The 21,072-nt window shown below is 42.5% G+C and overlaps 1 non-coding gene across 1 annotated transcript; it reads right to left on the reverse strand.

Annotated features, from left to right (window-relative positions):
• Nucleotides 1-8,876: 8,876 nt before the first annotated feature.
• LOC143770768 (U2 spliceosomal RNA) lies at nucleotides 8,877-9,061 on the reverse strand. Its single transcript, XR_013214729.1, has one exon. It is a non-coding gene; the product is annotated as a U2 spliceosomal RNA (small nuclear RNA).
• Nucleotides 9,062-21,072: the final 12,011 nt, after the last annotated feature.

A 21,072-nucleotide genomic window follows, 5' to 3' on the forward strand; every position in this document is an offset into this window, starting at 1 on the left:
ACAGGCGTCTTGGGTATGCCCTTACCTCCTGCAATGCCAGCAAAACATGGGTGCATTGGGGAAGAACAGGTACCCCCCCTTCCAACCCAATGGAAAAATTAAATGGAGGATAGTGGATACCCCCTGGCTCATCAGGGCTTTCACAAAACCTGACCATTAGTCAGGATTTGACAGACAATATGTCCTCCTCATTCATTATCTCAATATCATCTTTACAAATATAACAATGTCTTTTCAGAAAGGCATAAATCAATTCCAGCTGTACATGTGGATTGTACATGAACACTGTCAGAGGTACCTCCTTAGCTGAATATAGGATCACAAAAGTCAGTCCATTCAGGTATGAATGTTCCAAATTTTTCTTCAGAGACTCATAGAAATTGTTGCATACAGTTATTGAAATAAGAACAAGATTACACTTGCATTTAAACTGCTGCAGGCACAGGATCTCCTCCTTCACTCCAAGAAGTTCAACAGGACCTTCTTCACCACGAAACTGAGGGAGAAAATGTCTTCCATCATTTCTTCCACATCAATTTGGATTCCAAATTTCACATGAGCCTTGCCGTGCCCTGCGTAACGTGTGCATCCCATGATCACTGGTCGTGTCCACTGGTCAATTCCTTATAGCAGCATGTAGCTTAAGCCGTAAAACAGCGATGCTACAAGGCCAAGAGCCAATGCTCAGACAGCCATCCGACAGATCCACTGCAGATCATGCCAAAAGGCTGAGCAGCGATAACCAGAATTGGTTTTGCACTTGTGCTGCCCCATGGCCTAAAACATACGCAGTTTGGAGATCAAGCCAAAGATAGCCCTGATGAAGACCTTTTAAGAAAACTCTGACCGCACTCAAAATGACAGTTCTACTGCTTATTAAGAGTTGCAATCCATTCTTTTTAAATCTGCATAACTCCACCTATTTTAACACAACCTCCATCCCCCCTCTCCCTGTTGATCAAATGCATGACTCAGTGCCAAGAGGAGGGCCACAGGAACATTAAATAATAAAACAAGCAGCTGTATTTCCTTACCTCTTCTGATGATGGGTATAGATCCTACCTGCTATGGCTTCAGCAGCATACTAAAGATGGCCGCTACCACACAGCCAGACAAATGCCAAGAGCCTATTGTGACACGTGAGTGTTCCATGCACACATTATATCTACTGCAGGCAGCACACCTGGCTTCTACAAACCATTAGAATACTCACACATGTGAAGATATGCAGCATATCTAAGATCAGCAGAGACACATTTTCTTTTTTTTAATACAGATACACCAAATTAAGAAGTTGGTGGTCCACAAGAGGGAGGCGAGACAATGTTTTACAAAACAAATCATAGTGTCAGAAATCTGGTATGGGAGAACTACTCATGGGAAACTTAAATTAAAACACTAAGTACTGATGGCAAGGGAGCTAACTTTGTAGATGGTATATTTGCAGCACTGTAACAAAGGCCAAATACATGACTACTAGAGATGAGCGGTGTTCGAGTCGAACTGTTCGCCAATTTCAAATTCGAGCTGTTTTGGGCGGTGTTCAAGTCGTTTGACGAACCCGAACAATTTGCTTAAAATGCGGCTGTTCGAGTTTCTGTTTGATAACTGTTCGTTCACCAAAAGCCTAGCTTGATTTGCACATTAAAACTGTTGATCATTGTTAATGGACTGTTTCAAAGTATAGTGGGTGGGGGGGGGCGGGGGATAGATCTGTGCTGAAATAACGCCGATCTCCATTTTTTTTTCTTTCCCGCATTTACAGTGGGGCGGTGCAGTCTCTCAGCCTATCAGCAGTGCGCACACACACAGCAATGTGCATGTGATGCACACAAGCAAGGGCATGTGTCATTGGCTGTGTATGTCACATGTCCTTGCCCTATAAGAACCAGCCATTTGCCCCATCGCTACCATTTCCTCACTGCTGCAGCTTAGTGTTAGACTGCACCGCTGCTGCTGTGGGCACTATACAGACTAATAGTGTTTTTTTTGGAGCGAATTGTCAGAGAGATAGGTTTAGGGAGTCGGGACTAGTTGTAATATCAGCCCTTTTCAGGGTAGGTTACAGCACTTCATAGCACTGTTTGCCAGGCAGGTCTCAGCCAGTGCTGTGCAAGTGTTAGTCACAGCATTTGGTGTAATTTAGCTCAGCCAATCCTTTTGGGCTAGTAGCATTGTCGGATAGTAATCTGAGTACCCCGCCTGCGAAGCTAGCTACACCGCCTGTGTATCTCAATTTTTACTGCATCTAACTCAGTAAATCGTTTTGGGCTTAGTAGCAGTTTCTGCACATCAGCAGAGTAGCCCGCCTGTGAAGCTAGCTACACCGCCTGTGAATCTCAATTTTTACTGCATCTAACCCAGGAAATCGTTTGGGGGTTTTGGGCTTAGTAGCAGTATCTGCATGTCAGAAGAGTAGCCCGCCTGTGAAGCTAGCTACACCGCCTGTTTATCTCAATTTTTACTGCATCTAACCCAGTAAATCGTTTTGGGGTTTTGGGCTTAGTATGTTATGATCTGGTGGCCTAGGAGCAGCATGGGACGTACTCTGGAGAAGGTGGTACCTGTACTGACCGCAGACCCTGAACTTAACAAAGCAACTAGAAGTAGCCGTGGAATGTACCTAGCGCTCCCTAGACATCTCGACACAGCCGGAGGACTAATTACCCCTAGAGATAGAAAAGGGAAAACTATCTTGCCTCAGAGAAAATTCCCAAAGGATAGGCAGCCCCCCACAAATATTGACTGTGAGAGGAGAGGGAAATAACATATGCAGACTGAAATCAGATTTTAGCAAAGGAGGCCGCTTCTAGCTAAATAGAAAGGATAGGACAGAGTACTATGCGGTCAGTATAAAAACACTAGAAAATCCACCACAGAAAATACAAAATCTCCACAGCTAACTAAAGATATGGAGGGTATATCTGCATCTCCAGAGATACCAGCTAGGCTAAAACAAATCCTTATACAGACCAAGCTGGACAAGACAAAAACATGGAAAAGAACTGAACAATAGGCCACAGCATGTGGACAACAAAATCAAGGCCAGAACTTATCTTTGTTGAAATGAACAGCAAAGCAGGAGAGACCAGGCAAGGATGTGAATCCTCCAGAAACAATGGACAACTGGCACTGACTAAAGGGTCAAGCAAGACTAAATAGCCCAGTCCGAATTGCAAAAAGTGAACACACCTGATAACTGCTGTGATTCAAAGACAGCAGCGCTACCACTTACAACCACTGGAGGGAGCAGAATTCACAACATAGTAGCAGTGTCTGCATGTCAGCAGAGTAGCCCGCCTGTGAAGCTAGCTACACCACCTGTCTATCTCAATTTTTACTGCATCTAATCCAGTTAATAGTCTTGGGCCTAGGAGCAGTGTCTGCACGTCAGCAGAGTAGCCCGCCTGTGAAACAAACTATTACGCCTGTGTATCTCAATTTTTACTGCATCTAATCCAGTTAATAGTTTTGGGCCTAGGAGCAGTGTCTGCACTGTCCGACGAGCCCTGGTGCAATACGTTATGATGTTTAGCCTGGGCCAATGAGCTCAAGAGGTGGGGCAAATCATGCTGCAGGAGTGGTCTCAGATCAGGGACCTATGCACCCTTCTGCACAGTTTTGAAATAGCAATGAAGATGTTTAGTGCTGACGATGCTTATCATGATTATCAGCATGACCATTGCGGTGATTTACATGCTGGAGCACACCTTACACAGTGTTCGGAGTCAGGTGGTGGAACAAGAGGAGGAGGAGGAACAGGAGGAGTCGTATGCCGAAGGGATCATATCTCCAAGGTCAAGAAGGTTGGCAGCACCAAGGCGGCTGGCATTGGAGGATGGGGGAGAGGGATTACCGAGGGCGCATGGTAGCAGCCAAACTGTTGAGGAAGGTGCAGGAGGCAAGGAAGAAGTGGAGGACGAACTGGCGCTGGGCATGGAAGACTCATCAGATGAGGGAGACCTTAATCAAATTTCTGTTGTGCGAGGTTGGGGGTAGAGGGCAGACGAAGGAAGCATGATTCTCACCTCGCCACCACCAAGACAACAAGGACTTGGTCCTCCTGGATGCGCAAGACACATGAGTGCCTTCTTGCTGCACTACCTGCAACATGACCATCGGATTGTCAGAATCCGAAGTAATGCTGACTACTGGGTTGCCACACTCTTCAATCCCCGGTACAAAAGCAAATTTGGCGAAATAATTCCTGCCATGGAAAGGGATTCACGCATGCAGGAGTTTCAGCAGAGACTGTTACAGAATCTAACATCTGCTTTTCCACAAAACACCAGTGGTGCATGTAGTGAATCTCTGAGTTCTAACTTGCCAACCATGGGACTATCGAGTCATCACTCTAACCGTAACAGTAACATCGTATCTGGTGGTAACAGCAATTTTTTCCAGTCGTTTCAAGATTTTTTTTTAGACCATCCTTTGCAAGGCCACAGGAGACAAGAAGTCTGACGCACAGCCAACGTCTAGAGAGGATGGTACAAGAGTATCTCCAAGTTAACATCGATGCCATGACTGGACCCTTGCTCATTTTGGGCTTCCAATCTTGAAAAATGGCCTGAGCTCGCCACTCACACCTTGGAGATCTTGTTGTGCCCCGCAGCCAGCGTTCTCTCTGAACGTGTGTTTAGTGCTGCTGGTGGTGTGCTGACAGATAAGCGCACGCGGCTGTCCAGTGACAATGTAGACTAACTAACGTTCATCAAGATGAACAAATCCTGTATCTGCTAGGACTTTTCTACCTCTGTGTCATCTTGGGGAGATTACAAGCTTGATGATTTTTGAAAATCACCTCACCAATCGTTTTAAAAAATACGCTGGCAAAATTGATGCGACTTAAGTGATGTCTGTGGCCGAATTTTTTGAAAAAATGGAGACTTTTATTTAGTCCCCTTGCTGAGTTTTACATGACGTTGCCATCGTGCATTCCAGGTGGGTGGGGTCGTCTGCAGAGTTGTTTACTCATACTATGGCCTGGGATTCAGAGGTCTGCTCCAAAGCTTCAGTGTCTGCTAGTCAGCAGAGTAGCCCAGCCACCCACCGCCTGTTTACCTAAGTACTATTTTGTAACGGCATCTGGGCCAGGAAACCCTTTTGGGCCTAGTAGAATTTGGTGCTACTCAGCAGCGTACTTCACCCATGAAGCAAGCTACACCGCCTGTTTACCTAACTACTATTTTGTAACGGCATCTAGCCCAGGAAATCCTTTTGGGCCTAGTAGAATTTGGTGCTACTCAGCAGCGTACTTCACCCATGAAGCAAGCTACACCACCTGTTTACCTAACTACTATTTTGTACCGGCATCTGGCCCTGGTAATCCTTTTGGGCCTAGTAGAATTTAGTGCTACTCAGCAGCGTACCCCACCCATGAAGCAAGCTACACCGCCTGTTTACCTTAGTACTATTTTTAACGGCATTTGGGCCTAGTAGAATTAGGTGCTACTCAGCAGCGTACTTCACCCATGAAGCAAGCTACACCGCCTTCTTTCTTTCTCAATTTAACCCCTCGGCTCTGGGGTGTCCACTCTCTCCCTCCAGCTCTCTCTTTCTCACAGGTGGACTACCGTGCGTTTTCACACTGTGGCGAATCTTTTGGGCCCAGGCATAAGAAGTCGTCGAGGTAATGGATAATATGTGCCGCCTTACAAACGTCCATGACGACACATTCGAGGAAGCAACTAAACACCTCAAATAATGAGCAGGATATGGAGCACCCCATGGGCAAACAGCAATCTATGTAGTATCCTCCATCACAGAAGCAGCCCAATGGGAGGACACTATTTGTAGGCACAGGTAGTAACCGGAACGCCCCCTCAATGTCTGTTTTGGCCATTAGGGTGCCCCTTACCAACTTCTTGACTCGCCTGATTGCCTCGTCAAAGGAGGTACAGTACATAGTACTGTACTTGGTTCCGCATCGATGTTGTCATTTACTGACCTGCCCCTTGGATATGACAAATGGTGGATTAGTCTGAATGTATTGGGTTCATTTTTTGGCACAACTCCCAATGGGGGTACCACTAGGTCTTCTAAGGAAAGTGTTCTGAATGGACCCACCGCCATTCTACCTAAAGATATTTCTCTTAATTTTTTTGCCAAGACTTCTGGGTGTTGGTAGAGTGAGTTTAGATTTTTACTCCAGCCTTTCTGGATTTTAGAAGGGCATGACATGCCGATATCTTTGTCTCCTCCTCCTCTTACTACTCCACCTCTTTTTTTTTCGCATGAGTATATGTAGTTGTGACTTTTCCATGTGTTTGTTGTGTCTTCTGAGCAGTTTGTCAGCTTTTGGACACCTTTTAAGGTGTTTTCCATGTGTTTGTATGTGTTTGCCTGCCATTGGTTTCAATGGGGTTCGACGATGTTCGTCGAACACGTCCCTGTTCGACGAATCGAACCCGAACACTAGGGAGGTGGCTCATCACTAATGACTACATCTTAACACACCTGTTGTAAACAGTAAAGACAGATTGATTACATTAAATACATTACATATTGAATACAATACAATGCTTTACATACACAGGTGAAAACAATACACACACAAGATGTAGCGGAGTTGGTCAAGTTAAATCAACCAAAATGCATTTGGCATCTGAAATGTGCAACTTTGACCCTAAGTAAAAGGATGCAGAGAAATAAAAATAAAATAATGGTTTAGAACACAACTTGTGTTGATTTTCAATTCAGTCTGTCCCGCATGCTCAGTGCCTCAGGGTGATCCTCGACTCTGCCCTCTCTTTCAAGCCACAGATCCAAGCCCTTGCCTTCTCCTGACATCTCAAACATTTCACGGATCCCTGCATTCTTCAACAACGAAACCACAAAAACACTAGTGCATGCCCTTATCATCTCTCGCCTTGACTACTGCAACCTCCTACTCTCTGGCCTCCCCTCTAGCATTCTGGCACCACTCCAATCCATCCTACACTCTGCTGCCCGACTAATCTACCTGTCTCCCCAGCCTCTCCCCTATGCCAAGCCCTTCACTTGCTTCCTATTGTCCAGAGACTCCAGTTCAAAACCCTTACTATGACATGCAAAGCCATCCAAAACCAGTCTGCTCCATACATCTGTGACATGGTCACCCGGTACTTACCTACATGCAACCTTCGATCCTCACAACATCTCCTCTCTACTCCCCTCTTATCTCTTCTTCCCACAACCGCATCCAAAACTTCTCCCGTTCTTCCCCCATACTCCGGAACTCTCTACCCCAACACATCAGACTCTTGCCTACCATAGAAACCTTCAAAAAGAACCTGAAGACTCACCTCTTCCAGCAAACCTACAGCCTGCAGTGATCCTCAACCTACTGAGCCGCACAACCAGCTCTACCCTCTCCTAGTGTATCCTCACCCATCCCCTGCAGACTGTGATACCGCACCGGCAGGGTCCTCCCTCCTTCTGTACTCGTTGGTGCCTTGTTTTTTGCTCATGTTTATTGTATTTGTCTATATTTGCCCTTTTTCACATGTAAAGCGCCATGGAATAAATGGCGCTATAAAAAGTATAATAATAATAATAATAATCTATATATATAATTGTCTAAGGGGTACTTCTGTCTTTCTGTCTTTCTGTCGGCAACTTCCGTCAGGGAAATCCCGCTGATTGGTTGCGCCAGCTGCCTGTCATGGCTGCCGTGACCAATCAGTGACGGCCACAGTCCGATTAGTCCCTCCCTACTCCCCTGCAGTCACTGCCCGGCACCCGCTCCATACTCCCCGCAGTCACCGCTCTGACAGGGTTAATGCCAGCGGTAACGGACCGCGTTATGCCGCGGGTAACTCACTCCGTTAGCACCGCTATTAACCCTGTGTGACCAAGTTTTTACTATTGATGCTGCCTATGCAGCGTCAATAGTAAAAACATCTAATGTTAAAAATAATAAAATTAAAAATCATTATATACTCACCTTCCGACGCCGTGACCGCTCCATGCAAGCGGCAGGTTCCGGTGCTAAGGATGGTGTGCGACAAGAACCTGCCATGACGTCATGGTCATGTGACCGCGACGTCATCAAAAGTCCTGCGTGCCTGTGCGAGAAGGTCCTGCCATGACGTCACGGTCATGTGACCGTGACGTTATCACACCCTGGGACCGGAAGCTGCCACCTACACCGAACAAAGGCGACAGAACTCCAAGGGGTGAGTATATGTTTATTTTTTTTATTTTTTAACCTGTGACATACATGGCTGGGCAATATACTACGTAGCTGGGCAATATACAACGTGACTGGCCAATATAGTACGGGGCTGGGCAATATACTACATGGCTGGGCAATATACTACGTGGCTCTGTTCTGTATACTACGTTGCTGGGCAATATACTACGTGGCTGGGCAATATACTGCGTGGCTCTGTGCTGTATACTCCGTCGCTGTGCAATATACTACGTGGCTCTGTGCTGTATACTACGTCCCTGGCAATATACTATGTAACTGTGCAATATACTACGTGACTGGCCAATATACTACGTGGCTGGGCAATATACCATGTGGCTCTGTTCTGTATACTACGTCACTGGGCAATATACTACGTAACTGGGCAATATACTACGTAACTGGGCAATATACTACGTGACTGGCCAATATACTACGTGGCTGGGCAACATACTATGTGGCTCTGTGCTGTATACTACGTCACTGGGCAATATACTACGTAACTGGGCAATATACTACGTGGCTGGGCAATATACTACATCACTGGGCAATATACTAAGTAACTGGGCAATATACTACGTGGCTAGGTAATATACTACGTGGGCTGTGCAATATACTACGTGGACATGCATATTCTAGAATACCCGATGCATTAGAATTGGGCCACCTTCTAGTTAATAATAATAATCTGTTTTTGGCAGAGAAGGAGTGCACTGTTCCTGAAATGCTGCAATAACGGGTCGGTGCGTGACGTGGCAGAGCAAGCTCTTTTTCCATCTCCCTGTTCTAAAAATCCATTTAATATATGGTCCCCAAATAGGGGACGTATCAGATATTAAACTGATAAGAACAGATTTTTTTTTTTTCTTGCATGTGTCAGAAAGACGTGGCATTAAGTAAAAATTCCAATTCTGGACATAAAAATGTCACCAGGGTCTTCATCTTTCATATTCAATCTTTTTAGACTTTTTTTATACTTATTTATGCATTAAAATAAAATGAAATAACATAAACATAAGATCTCAAAAACAACAAAATCAGCTAAATCAATTTTCTCGGTCTTCACTTCTTGCTTTTCAGCACAACACTATTTGTTATCTTAAAGCCCACCTTTTTGGCTGAGTAAAATAAAATTCATCACTTTTCTCTGAAAACTCCATCCTTTATCAGTTGCTTCTATAGGAATTTTATACTGTTCACAAAACCTCTTTGGATGGGCCTTAAAACTCTTCTCCACATTCTTTCTCATTATTTTAAGTTGTCTTGAATCCAAGTCTCTCCTGACATTTATTTTCCTCCAAAAAAAACACTTTCTGTTTGGCTTACTTCACCAGTTTTAACTTCCTCCGACCATTCTTCTGCTTTTGGTTTTTCCTTCTCTTTCTCCTCTTTTTTTTCTCCTTCTTCCACCTTTTAGGACAATTCCTAAATTTGTGGTCTAATTCCCAGCACAGATCACACATTTTTATTTTTTCACAGTCTTTTGCTAAATGACCTTCTTCCTTATACACATAACAAATAATCTTCTTACAATCCTTAGAACACTTAGAACACTTCTCTATAACTCTTTTGAAACCGATTTTCAAGACCTTCAAAAAACAAATGTCCATATACACTGCCAATCCAAATGTTTGGATTAATCAATCTTAAAGTTCCATCCTCAAGTTCTTCAAAGGTAGCAAACATTTTCCACTTACCAGTCCAAAGTCCATGCTTATTCATTATGTTACCCTTAATAACTGCCTCCTCATACTGTAGCAGGAGTGCAGTTATGATGTCCTCAACTGCCACCCTTGGGGAAGCCATCCTTACAATGACCAGTCTCACTTTCCTAGGAAAATGGGGTATCATAGACACATCATCAAATTCCACTGTTTTCTCCAAACCCTTCCAACTCGTCTCTGCTTGTTCTCAAGATTTCTTCTCCTCAAAACAAATGTCATAGACTTTTTTTTTTTGAGTAGTCTATAACAGTCAAAATTTTCCTCTTATTTACCTGCAGAATTTCAAACAGCAATTTCACAATCCAGCTCAGATTTTTCTCCACCTTGAATTTCTGCTCCAAGATAAAATGTAACGTATCACGGATCCTCTCTGCGTTTGCAATCCTCTCCGCAAGATGTTCTCATCACCAGACATATCCATTCCTGGATCCATAGTCTCCATCACTGGAAGGGACACCTACACAATCACAACAATTAATGCAAGGTTGATCACTTCCCGTTGTCTGTGTACGAATCCACCTGCCAACAGCAGCAAGGGGGTGAACTCCTATGTTACAACAACAATCCCCCAAGGCCAATAGGATGGGTACCCCAGACATCTCTTGTCAGACCAACCACAGCAACTTTTTTTTTCCCCTCAAATAAAAGATCCTTATAAACGACCGTAAAACTCTATAATCTCACGTACTGTGACTCACGATGATCAATTAATCATCATAAGGAAAAACCCTCAAAACAAAACCTAATAAAACCAAGTAAGGGTACATAAGCTGTTGCCATCTTGAGAAATGCCAAGAACTTTCAGCTTCTTCTCCTAGCCGATCCTTATCCCACAGATAGTAAATAAAAGCTCTGGATAAAAAGATCTTTTTAGCTTCTTCAAGAGAAATAAGTCTTCTTAAAAATAAGTAAGTTCCTCACATCCCATAAAACTTCTTTAAAAACTGCACACAGTATCCAAGTTGCTCGTTCATTAGAGGGTCCACTAAAATTCTGGCCCAATAAAACCTGGTCAAAATCAAAGCCATTAAAACTGCACAGTGTTATAAAAAAATGTTTTAGAAGCATAAAAACTTCTCTTGCAAAAAAAATTCCTAAGAAAAGATGATTAAATATTTTCAGTTCCTCCACATCCTTCTCTCGGGCATCGTCTGTCACTTTAATTCCTCTTCCACTCATAAAAGACCTTGTAGGTAAAACACAATGCAATGAGTCACGCAGTGTCCTTTTGCCTGTTGGTAACTCCAGGTACACAAAAAGTTTCCATACCTCCATTGACTGTGCAGATTTGTAGTATGGCACATCACTTAGTATTTCTGTCTCTCAAATTTTGCATAATCCTCTTTTTATCAGGCTTGCCTAAGGGACCCAAATTATTGTGATCATAAAAAAAGACCTAAAAAATACATAAAACGAAGGTAATATTTGTGACACCGGCCACATTAGGTCTTTTTCACACCAGCCCCATTTGACAGACAGCCATCCTGCAAAATATCTACACGTTAGCTGTCCAATTATTAATGTGCAAAAAGAAAAGGCTATAAGAAGCCACAGCCAGCTCACCAATCCAGGCAGGTGCACGGAACATCATCTTGGACTAAGATGGATATACATAACGAAGTAAGGAAGGCGTTCCAGCTCCATAAAATTCAAATGCTTTATTTCTCCATTAAAAATTGGTGTAGTACAAACAGTCCTTGCCTTAGCGCAAAAGTCCAAGTACAGAGTACATGCGACGCGTTTCGATCGTACCCGATCTTAGTCAATGCATTGACTAAGATCGGGTACGATCGAAACGCGTCGCATGTACTCTGTACTTGGACTTTTGCGCTAAGGCAAGGACTGTTTGTACTACACCAATTTTTAATGGAGAAATAAAGCATTTGAATTTTATGGAGCTGGAACGCCTTCCTTACTTCGTTGTCCAATTATTACACTGTAAAATCTTAACTGTTAAAAAATGCTGTAAGCTAATAAAAACTTCAATATTGGGGAAATCATATCCACCAAGTTCCACTTTGCTCATAACAATAGTCCTTCTCATCTTCTCCATCTTAGATCCCCAAAAGAAAGCAAAAAGCTTCCTTGTCATCCTCCTAATCCACAAAACTCCAGGAGGGAAACCACAGTGGTGTATAGCAGCTGTGGAAGTACAACAGACTTGATTATTAAATGTTTCCCTCTTATCGACAAATTCTTCAGCTTCCAAAAGTTCAACTTTGTTTCCACTCATTCTTCCAATTTTTGGTAACTTATCTTCCCTTTTAGATCCTTCTCAAAAGTCATCCACAATATTTCCACGCATTCTGTTTCCCGGACTCCATCCACCACCACCTCTTCTTGCCTTCCAAAGTTACACAACTGACACTTTGTCCAATTAATATTCATCCCTGTTATGCTGCAAAAAATCCTAAGGTGCAAGTTATCTCTTCTCAAATCGGCTTGAGAACTGCAGACAAAGGCCACATTGTCCATGTAGCCTAGGGACCTCACATTCTTCCCATTTCCACTGGGCACAAAGGCTCCACTCACATGCTTGTATTTCTGTACATACCTCAACAGAAGCTCAATTATGCAAATAAAAATCAGTGGAGAGAGAGGACAACCATGCCTAACTCCAGAATGAATTCCAAACTCAGGACTCACATGACCATTCACCAGAATCTGACTACTTGCCCCAGTATACAACCCTTAAATGACTCTCAGTACCTTCTCAGTAACCCCCAGCCTCTCAAGTGCTAAAAACATAAAACGATGTGAGACCTAATCATAGGCCTTCTGAAAGTCCACTGACTCTACAAACAAAGGCTGCTTATTTAAATTAGCATGAAAAATCAAGTCTCTTAATGAAATTAAATTATCTGAAATTTTACATCTGGGAACTGCACAGACCAGATACTCACATACCTTTGCAATTATTTTGTAATCCACATTTAACAAAGAAATTGTCAGCCAGTTCTTAATATCTCGTCTATCCCCCTTATTGTGTATCAAAGTTACCACTCCTTTGCACATAGAGGGAGACATAATCCCATAACTAAAAACATTGCACAACCCTAAAAAATTATTTGTTAAAATGTGATTTAAAAAACCCTTTAGAAGAAAAAACTTCCGTAAAAAAATATCGTGCGCATTTCTCATTTTCCTCCATATGCTTGATCTTGGCATTATGCACAATAGCTCTGCCCTTCTCCAATAATGACTTTCTATGTTCCTCTTTCAGCTTACATATTTCCTCCTCCACCTCCATCCCTGCTCTCTTAAATTTATACAATATATTCAGCCTACTTAACATCTTGTCTTCTCTTTCCTTCTTTTCACGCACTTTCTGATAAGAAATGTGCTTAAAAAATCCGGCAATCCTTTCCTGTGCCCAGTCCCACCACTTCAAGATGTTCTTAAAACCATTCTGTTTTGCCACACAATCTACAAACACTTTTTTAAAAACTTCAGTCACTTCCTCATCCTCCAGCAAGCTTATTTATATTCAGTTTCCATACTCCTCTACTAAAACTAACTGAATCCGTGACGCTCATCTCCGTTATCACCACCTTTATGGTCTGAGAAGCTTCTTCTCACATGTTCACACTGGGCCACCTTCTGGACTGCCAACGACCACTATACGCTACATATGTAAACCTTTCACCAGCGATCACCATCAGTCCAGCGTCCGTAAAATGCAAATCCAATCCTGCATAATCTCATTCAGCATATTTGAAGTGACGTCCAACTTTACATCTAAAGAGCTTTCCCGATCTTTGACATTCCTAATACAAATAAAATCCCCAGCCACCATTGTAAAATCTTGCCCCGGCACAAGGTGCTGACTTTATTGCACATTCCTGTAAACTAATGACATCAGCCTTCACAGACTTCAGTTCATCCAATACTGCTGCTCTTCTTACTACTGACCTAATTACTCTCACATTACATGATGCGGCCACCACACTCATCAGCACGAAAAGGTGCAGCACACTTAGACACGCCATCATTATAACTTACGAATGTCCGTGACTACCCAACACCTTTCTCTGCAATACTAAACCAATGTCCGGCGATTCTGGACCAGAAGCCATCAGTATGCAAATCCGCAGGTGTCCCAGGATTCCCCAGGGCACCTGCATTTTCCTCTTCTCATCTGCTTTTTTTTTTACTAGAGGAGGACTCGGCACCATCAAAGTCATCCACTTCTTCCACAACAGAACACTCATCACTACAGGCTCCTCTTTGCCCAGGTGTAATTGTGTGGTCATCATTTGAATCCCACCCCTCCTGGCAATAAATCTGATCTACATTGCAAACAGGATCAGGACAATCACCCCCATCATTGAAACTGTTCAAAGCATCCCCGAAGATTTTTTCACTCACACTCACTCCCAACCTTCTGAGAAGACACCAAAACTCTTTCGTGCTCCACCCTGACTCTCACTTTTTTAAAAATTTGTTTATTAACCAAAACAGTAACAACATATACATATTTGTGCATCCAAGCCAGCATAAGTACACTTGTCAAGGTAATTATGAATGGACAACAAATTTCTGCATTAAATTATTCACACTCTTTCAGTATTATAAGTCCATATGTTGCTTTATACATAATATATCACTGGTCAAGTGAAAAGAAAACATATCTTCATGTCGGCCTGGTAGCATATATCCAAAAAGAAGGGGGAAAAAAAGAGAAAGGAAAAAAGTTTTCTCCTTTCTCTCTCCTCTTCATTATACAACCAATTAAGTCATAACTATCTTATACTAATGTGCCGCCCAATATCTATATATATATATAATAACTATCTGATGCTGTGGAGTATGTGTTAATGTGACCCTGACTCCTCCTTGACTTTTTGATTCCCACCACCTGCCAGGCTCCCTCTTTAGTGCTACTACCACTCCCATCCTCCTTCCACACCTTTATTCACCACATTCTCCACAATTACACTGGGAGTCACACTCGGAGTTTTAACGCCCCCAGCTTTATTAACCTCACTCCTGCCTGGTTTTCCCTCAGATATATTGGTACTACACCTGTACACCCCCTCAGCACTTGTAACCTCCCGACCACCTCCCACCATATCAGCAAAAGATTTATATATCTTCCAGAGCAGATATTTCTTGCCAAAGTGCCCCTGCTTTCCACATAAATCACAACATTTATTTGCTGCACATTCATGCACTTTATGTCCTGTTTTGACAGTTTTTACACACCTCCCTCTGCTGAGGACAACTCCGCTCCTGTCCATACTTATAACAGTTCCTGCAAAATTCAAGCTGACCCTCATAAAAACAAAAGCCTCTCTCCCCAGCAATTGAAAAAACTGCAGGAATTGACCTTTCTCCTTCCGCCATATTGCTTCAATTTTAAAGTGCACAAGAAATTTCCTCATTCCGTTTAGGTATTTATGCTTGTTAACCATTCTATTCAGAAATTTAAGTTATTCACAATATCTGTCCAGAAAGGTACGCATCGTACTATCCGACACACTGGAGTTATACATGTGTACAATAACCACTGTAGAATTCCTCATAAACAATGGGTCCACATCAATCTTGTCCAAAATCGGCTTACTCCTCTTTTCCATCCTTCCAGAGTCAATTAAAACTCCAGGCATAGATCTTCAGAAGAAAAAGTAATATCATAAATTCTCTTCCTTGGATAATCTTGTAGTCCCAATACATTTTTTACCTGTGCACAAGGGAGAAGCTTCAGAAGCTCCCTCACGATGTCATCCAGTCCAATCTTCTCCTGAAACTCCTTCACGACCAACTGAACCATGTTCTCGACACCACGAGACACTGATAAATACATATCTGCAGGTTCTCCTACCAAGGCCAATCCATGATCGCAATTCAAATCATGACCCGTAGCCCACTCACAGGGACCCCGATCACAATTCTCTCAACAACACCAGCAAAGGTTTCCCAAAACTGATCTTAGCCAAAAGGCCGAGAAGCGATAACCAGAAATGGTTTTGCTCTTGTGCTGCACCAAGGCCTAAAACTGACACCCTTTGTGGAGATGGAGCAAAAGATTGCCCTGAGGAAGACATTTTAACAAACTCTGGATGCATTCACAATGACAGTTCTGCTGTTTGTTCAAGCTGCGAGCCACGTGTTTTTTATCTGCATAACTCCACCTTGTGCCGGGGTATACGACAGAGCAGGAAGAGACACAGGCCGATAAACAATCCAGCAAGATTCATTGGAACAGGGAACTGGGACAACACAAATAAAAGTAATTCTGCAGCGTCTGCAATGAGTCCACAATGAGTCCACACAAAGGGAGCAGATGCGGGATCGCCACCCGGCAATCCGACGCAAGGGAAATAAAAATAATCCTTGAGTGAATTCAATGGCTCCAGCAGGTGAGGGCCACAACACAGTACAATGTGGCAGCTTTTAACCCTCCACTCACTGGCACCAGGATCTCGCCTCGGCATAAGATCCCAGCTTTTCACAAGTCACCACACAATAAGTCTTCAGATTCAGTCCTTAAATCCAGTAGGGTGGTGAGACCTCACAATTCCTTGTGGCAAAATTATCTCCAATTTCCATACATGATACCAGAATCCAGCTGAAGATCCTTTCCTTCAAAGCACACAGCATCGACTAAAAGAAGATGTGGCTTGTTGTCCTACCTCTCTTGGGATCAGCCCCTTTTATAGGGCAGAGATACTAACACCCACCCCCTTAAACACCGCTCTAAGAATTAAGAAAGTTCCAGAAACCCTGTCTACAGTCTCTCTACATGTTTGTGTATTGCAGATGCCCCCTGCAGAGGGGAACAAAGACAAGCATGCCCACACCAGATACAGGGCAAGGAATGCTAATGTAAGCCGGATTACAGTATGGTCCATGTGTACAGGCTGGGGTAACACTCTGTAACACACCTATTTTAACATACCCTCCCTCCCCTTTTGTTCCAATGTGCAGGACTGATTCCCAGGAGGAGGGCGAGAGGGAAAAAACAAAGGAGCAGCTGTCTTCCCTTATCTCTCCTGATGCTGGGTATGGACCCTACTGCCTACCATGTTGCCTGCTGCTGCTTCATCAACAGACTGAAGATGACTGCCACCGCACAGCTATATAAAGGCCAAGTCCCTTTGTGACACATGAGTGTTCCAGACAAAGGCCCTTTCTGATGTGAGTGTTCCATGCACAGAGTCTATCTAATGCAAGCAGTGCACTTTGCTGCTTCAAAGCATTAGAATACTCACACAGGTGTAGATAGGCAGCATATTCAAGATCAGCAGGGACACAATTTTTTCTTTTTTTTAAATACATATACACCAAATTAAAAAGTCGGTGGTCCACAAGAAAAAGGGAATTAAAACACAGGACAAAGAATCTGATTAAAACAAAAGCTCTATAATCTCGGAATCCTTACTACCTTTTACTTTTTGACTTAACCAACAGCTCTTTCTTTAGTTTTTCCATCTTGGAACTCCAATAAAAGGTAAAACAAGCTTTGCTTATTTTGTTTAAAAATGTGCTTTGGAGAAGGGAAGTGTAATAATAAAGAGGTAGATATGAGACACATTCACAGCCCGGGGTCCTCCGTGCAGAGATGGTGCCTGCTGATGAGTAATGGCGGATGGACGCTTACTCACACGTGGGTTTAGACCTCACCCAGTGTGAAAGGGAGCGATTTCTTTTGCTTCACAGAGTCGCCTAAATAAATGCTGCACCCTGTTAAGTCACAGGGTGCAGCTGAAGACGCTAGTGGGATCCCTGAGATTCAACCCCACTAAGGCAGGTTTCACACTTGCGTTTTGATCTGCAGCGTTTTTAACGCAAACGCATGTGGTGAAAAAACGCATGTAAACGCGTGCAAACGCTGTTTTTTAGACGCATGCGTTTTTGGATGGAGAAAAAAAAGCGGTGTTTTGCCGCATTTACATGCAATTTTTCCTGCGTTTGCGTTTTTGAAACGCATTCTGAGAAGTGTGTGACAGCTGCCAATCATCAAAATCAACAAGAAAACCCACTATAAATAGAAATAGCTAGGGTTAGGGGTAGGGGTAGGGTTAGGGTTAGGATCCCTAGGGTTAGGGGTAGGGGTAGGGTTAGGGTTAGGATCCCTAGGGTTAGGGGTAGGGTTAGGGGTAGGGTTAGGGTTAGGGTTTGGATCCCTTTATCACCTTGATGGTGGGGGGTGGCTTATAAGTGTGTATTCTTGTTTTTTTCTATAAAAACGCATGCGTTTTTAACGCAAACAAACGCATGTGCTTAAAAACGCATGCGTTTACATAGACAGCAATACGTTTTTTGCGGCAAAAAAATGCCTCTAGAAATTACTACATGTTGCATTTCTGCAACAAAACGCAAGCATGAAAAAAATGCATGCGTTGTCAAACGCGGCAAAATGCATGCAAAAAAAACGCATGTGTTTTTAATGTTAAACATAGGGAAAAAAAAGCATGCGTTTTTTTCAGTACAAACGCTGCAGATCAAAACGCAAGTGTGCAACCAGCCTAAGCTGGTGCTTGGTCTCACTCTGACCCTCGGTGTCTTTTGAGCCCACGCCTGAGGATGCCCCGAGTCAGCAGCTGAGACCAAATGGGAGTTCCCACCCTACACTGACCGATTGTCAGGATAAAGGATTACTGCACAGATCGTGCTTTGGTGTGAGATAGCACTGTCAAGCGCTAGGTAGCTCTTCCATTCGCGAGCAGTCAACAACACTAGGAAGGGGAATGATTTGTAGCTTTCATCCATCGACAGGCATTCATCCACACACGCATGAAAATAGGTTTACACCTTTTGTAGTAACGCTCCAGTACCTTCCTGATGGTCCAATAGGAGTCGCAACAGGACCAGAGCATGTGACCCCCGACCTCCAATGGGAGGTTGTCCCATGGACATGCTCAGTATGGGAAAAGCAGGATTTAGTCCCTAAAAACATCTATTCGCTGCTGATCAATGCTGGCTGGGAAGGCAGCAGTAACCAAGCGCACAGTATCAGCTTTAGTTAGACGCTGACACCGACGTCTCTGCTGAGCAGGCTCCACTACGGCTGGAAGGGAATGGGAGACCGCAGCCGACATGGTTCGAGATTCCCCCTGTGCAGCAGCGGGAACTCGACTCCTAACAGGAAGACCAAGCTTAAATACAACAAAAGTGGCAATATGACCATTTTGATGATTAAAATCTGCCCCTCCATAGTCAGTTTCCTCAGATTCCACATACACAACTTTTGGTTTACCTTCTGTGCCACCACATTCCAGCTTTCTGGCCAAATTCTAGGCGTAGTCTTTAATGAAGAAAATAAGGGCACAGAGTCACTCACAGGAACTTGGATATCCATTAAAACCAAATTACCAACCTTAAAAATAGAGCTCTTGTTAAAATTCACTTTAAAACCAGACCCACTACAAAAAACTCCACCTGTCTTAAGTTTTTTTGCACAGAAGAAGAGTCTTTGCACATTATGGCTACATCATCCATATATCCTGTGACTTTGGCCTCTTGACCCCCTCCTGCGGGTAGTGGGACGAACCTGATTTCTTTATTCCTCCTAAGTTCACAAAGCAGAGGTTCCAGAGCACAAATAAATAATGGTTGGGACAGGGAACAACCCTGCTTAACCCCAGAATTTAAAGCAACATCTTTAGTTATAAAATCATTTACCACAATCTTACTTGTGCAGTTCTTATAAAATGCCTCAAGTGACTCTAAAAACCCTTCTGGTATACCCATTTTAATTAAAACATTAAAAAAGGAACTGGTGAGAAACTATATCAAAAGCTTTTTCAAAATCAAGGGACAAGACCGCCAGACCACCTCCCCTTGACTTAGTGTCATCAATTACATCTTTAATTAGATTCAGGTTTTCCTGTACGCGTCTATCTGGTATACCACAGACCTGATTAGGATGTATATATATTTCCGACTACTTTTTTGTCACAATTAGCACAGATCTTGGTCATTATGTTGTAGTCACAATTTAAAAGGGTTATTGGTCTCCAATTTTTTGATCTGATTTATCACCTTTTTTACATACGAGGGAGACCTCGCCCTATTTCCAAGAGTTCAGAAGAGTTTTTGTATTAAAAACATCACTCAAAATATTTAATAGATCCTCTTGTAAAAGTTCATAAAATGTGGAATAAAATTCTATAGGGATACCATCTAGGCCAGGGACTTTCCCTGTTTAAAACTTTTTACCGTTTCAGCCACTTCTTCTTCGCTCAGGTCCTGTAACAACATTTTTTGTGATACTGGGTTTAAAATGGTTGCAGTTTCATCTATAGAGGTTCCATAAAACTATTGTCTACAGTATAGATTTTGTGTTGAAGAGGTCAGCATAAAATTTGTGGACTTTATTTAAAATTCCCTCTATATCTTTTTCTCTTTCCAAAGAATTAATAAAAAAAACCCTTTCTCCTACCATATTTTTGAAAAAATAACAAGAACAGGATTAATTTTCTTCTATGTGTTTAACTTTGGAGTGAAAGATTGTTTCCCTCTTTGTGCTAGGAATCTCGATATTTCATTTTTAAGATCACTAATATCTTTATCCACATTTGTCATGCTCTCGTAATTTATAAAGGGTTTGTATCCAAGTGTTTAGGAGGTTATAAATCTTTCTCTTTTAATTTGCTTTTTGTATTCCAGCTTTAATTAAAAAAAAAAATTATATTTTTCTTTATTTTTTCCCACCACCTACTGATAGGTGCACGGGGATCTCCAATTTGTTTACAATTTGCATAAAATTCAGAAAAACTGGTTAAAATTTCTGGGTCATCTAAGAGAGAAATATTCAACTTCCAGGCACTTTTACATTTTTTGTATTGGTTAAAAGGTCACATTTGGAAGGTAGTACAGCATTAGAACAAAAAAATCAAATCAGTTCTGGAGCTACAATTCACATTGCTCCAAGTTACCCACTCTTCTGCACTGAGATTCTTATTACATTCCTTAAAACAATCAGTCAGTTTAAAATCCTGTATAATTCTGAGCATAAAAGAAGTTTTATAATTTCTGCTCACCGCATTGGAGAATCTTTTCTAACCACCTATAATACAGTTAAAATCACCTGCTAAGATAAAAGGATTAGAGTCATTAATAAAAAGGGGTAACTTATCTAACATTTTTGCTCTCTCATTTTTATCAGTTGATCCATAAAAATGTTTAAACTTCCATTTGAAACCATCAATAAAAGCCTTGACCAATAAA

Source organism: Ranitomeya variabilis, chromosome 4, assembly GCF_051348905.1.
Source record: "Ranitomeya variabilis isolate aRanVar5 chromosome 4, aRanVar5.hap1, whole genome shotgun sequence".
Classification (NCBI taxonomy): Eukaryota; Metazoa; Chordata; class Amphibia; order Anura; family Dendrobatidae; genus Ranitomeya; species Ranitomeya variabilis.